This window comes from Myotis davidii, unplaced genomic scaffold (assembly GCF_000327345.1).
Source record: "Myotis davidii unplaced genomic scaffold, ASM32734v1 scaffold1119, whole genome shotgun sequence".
Lineage (NCBI taxonomy): Eukaryota > Metazoa > Chordata > Mammalia > Chiroptera > Vespertilionidae > Myotis > Myotis davidii.
The window spans coordinates 43037-46631 of NW_006289821.1; the positions used below are offsets into that span (position 1 = coordinate 43037).

The 3595-nt window shown below is 38.7% G+C and overlaps 1 pseudogene; it reads right to left on the reverse strand.

The window, feature by feature from the left end:
• Positions 1-14: 14 nt before the first annotated feature.
• LOC102758919 lies at positions 15-2489 on the reverse strand (annotated as a pseudogene).
• Positions 2490-3595: the final 1106 nt, after the last annotated feature.

Genomic DNA, 3595 nt, shown 5'->3' on the forward strand with positions numbered 1-3595 from the left:
GGCAACATGTAATTTTATTTTCCTCCAATTTTTTTTTGCCAAAGCTGAAGTTTCATTTGGGGTGATCAGATCTTTTCAGACAAATCGAGGCATGTTGCATTTGGTCCTTGCAGTGATAAATTTAACTCATTCAAGATGGCAAAGATGTCAACCAAGTAAGGTATTTTCTGCAGTTCACTTTTATCACTGGAAAGTGCTTCAACTGCGGTCTTGCTTTCTGATTAAAGAACATTTTGAGTTCATCACGAAGCTCAAAAACACGTTTTAAAATTTTTCTTCTCAACAACCATCTCACTTCAGTATGAAATAGCAGAGCATTATTCGGTGCATCCAACTCATGCATAGATGTGAAAATACTCGACTGTTTAAAGTGCTCGCCTTTACAAAATTGACACAACTTATGACGCTTTTCATTACTTCTTGTAACTCTTGTGGCAGCCTCTTCATTGCTAATATTTGCCAATGAATCATACAGTGAGTTCCGATGACTTTTGATGACTCATTCAGTACCAAACGTTGAAACCCAAATCGACATCCTAGCAAAGCTGGAGCACCATCTGTGCAAACATCACAAACCTTTTCCCAAGAGATCTTACGCTCTTTCAGAAAAGAACCAACTGTGTCAAATACATCACGTGCAGTAGTTGTCATTTCAAGAAGTTTTCAAAAAAGAAACTCATCTTTAAAGTCGCCATCATTAATCTACCTCACATAAACCAGAAACTGTGAACAGTTTGCAATGTCTGTAGATTCATCAAGCTGGATACTAAATATTGCAAGTGGAGCAGATTTAATTTCCTGGATTACCTGATCAAGAATATCAGCAGACATGTCATCTATTCTTCTTCAGACAGTGTCATTAGATAAGGAAATTGCACTCAATTCTGTAACAAATTCGTCTCTGATCATAACTCAAACAATGTCTTTGGCCACTGGCAACAGTAAATCCTCAGCAATGGTGTGAGGGTTCATAGCTCTGGCGATTCTGAGTGCCACCAAATATGAAGCTTCAACAGCTGCTATGTTTTGTTTGTGGTACTTGCCACCAGTATCATCAAGTCTGGCTTTCTTGAGTCTATCGCTTTGCTTCTAAAATAGTTGGTATACTTGCTGGCAAAGCTCGGATGATTGCTATCAAAATGGCGTTTTAGTTTGTTCAGCTTCATAGATTCAGCTGATAGAACTTCACAACAAATAACACATTGTGGTTTCTCAATTCCTGCTATAATTATTGAGGTAAAACCATACTGTAAAAAATCCTCACAATATTTTCTTTTCTTAATGTTCTTCTCTACACGATCCATTGTCATTGGATGGTTTGCTAATGAAAATAATATATAACAAAAGCTTTAATAATACAAAAGATGATACTTGAAATATGGTTTGCTAATGAAAATAATATATCACAATAGCTTTAATAATACAAAAGATGATACATGGCATAGTTTAGTCAATACAGTTCATTAAAGTTTCCTATGATTTACCATTCTCTGTGTTGTTTTTTTACATACCTGTTACTATCACAAGGGGGCAGTATTTACATCAACCACAGCTGAATATAAAAAGACTGATCAGCATCCAGATTAAGTTCCCATGGTACAGATATTTTTTTTGCAGTAGTTGATGATTTTACAGTAGATGATTTTACATTTACCCAGTAATTATAATTCATGAAGTGTCGTTTTACCTCCAATACTGCTGCTTTCAACACAGTAGCTGCTCTCTACATATGTGTGACTGGTCCGCATAAGTACATTATGACGCCAGCCCTGTCACATATACCTGTATTTGTACAGGGTGTATGTGATGGGGTTGACGCAATGATGTCATCATGCCGGGTACTTGTATGTGGGTGTATCTGCATGTGGGTGGACCCGCCTGGAGACAGATAGAGGAGCAGTGTCTCGGTTTCTAAGACCATCAAAAATATGTGTTTCTGATGGTCTCAGGATACCCCTGTGAAAGGGTCGTTCAACCCCCAAAGGGGTTGCGGCCCACAGGTTGAGAACTGATGTTCTAAATTGTTAGTAATTTCACTTGTATTTCTTCAGATAATTTAACAGGTATTTATCATGTTCACTGTGACAAAAAATAACAAAGGTTTTACTGGGAATGCAAAGATGGATGAGGCCTTTCCCTGATGATCTAAGAGCCGGCCATCTAGCGCAGACTTCATAGTCAAATACAGAAATAGAGAGAGCATTGTGGAAACAGGCAGACACTGTCATAGAAGCTCAAAGGGGCTTCCACAGTCAGTCCTAGGATGGTCAGAAGACATCCTATATGATTTTTGCTGTATGTTGAATAAGAGAAAACAAAATTTGGAGGTACAACTTAGATCATTCTCTTCTTTTTCTTTAAATTTCGTGTGGAGATATTATAACATATTTGATGTGTTTACCTGATGAAGGGCAGTACAGAGAAGACTGCTTGTCCAACACAGCTTGTCCAAAGTGACACACGGCCATGTGCTTTACAGACACAGACATGTGCAGTCTGGCAATAACCACAGGGCACTGCCCACAATAAACAGATCCTAAAAATAATTTCAAGTACTCTCTGAACACAATTTCTTTGCCCAAGTGAAAAATGGCATTAGATGCCATAATCTAATACCAGATACTTGTGTCCTGGTGGTGGTGGTTGAGTAGATGGAGAACCCCTGAGCTTTCTTCTCCACGGGTGTTGCCACCACACAGGAAGCACACTTAAGCCCCAAACCCAGAGTTGTAAGTTTTCTCTATTTCTGATATTAGTCTAATTTAATACATTAAAATATGTAGAACAAGAGCCCACTTTTTATTTTTCTAATAGTTTCAACCATTCTGTATTCTAATACAGGCTATCCTATCTAATAATAGACAAACATGGTATTGACCGTACCTTCACTATGCCCCCATTGGCTAATCAGCGTGATATGCAAATTAACCGCCAACAAAGATGGTGGCTTATTTGCATACTGCAGGCAGGGCGGGACAGTGTGAACTGCCAGTGCACCGCCATCCAGTGGCCTGCCTTGCTGCCCTGGACCCCATCAGTGGGTCCCAGGAGGCAAGGCAGGCCCGCCCCAGAAGCCCCAAAAGCCGCCTGATATGGTAGTAACTCTATCAGTAAGCACTCTGAAAGTCAGTGGCATAAATGTACCAATTAAAAGACAGATTATGAGGGTGAATAAAAAACAAAACCCACTTTAAATATAAAGACACATATACATTAAAAGGAAATGAATTAAGCTGCAGCCTCTTTTGCTCAGTGGATAGAGCATTAACCCGTGGACTGAAGGGTCCCAAGTTCGATTCCAGTCAAGGGCATGTACCTCAGTTGCTGGCTTGATCCCCAGTCCCTATAAAAGCATGTTCAAGAGGCAACCAATCAATGTGTCTCTCCCTTCCCCTTCACTCTCTCTAAAATTCAATGGAAAAATATCCTTGGGTGAAGAGTAACAAAAACAAAGTAAATGGATTAAGTAACATTAAAGAGATAATAAGAAAAATATATGCTAAATTTTTTTAGTTGTATAATGGTTATGTTTAAATTAACACCTAAGAAATTGGGTGAAGGGTGCATATAATATGCTATAGTATTTTATAGGTTT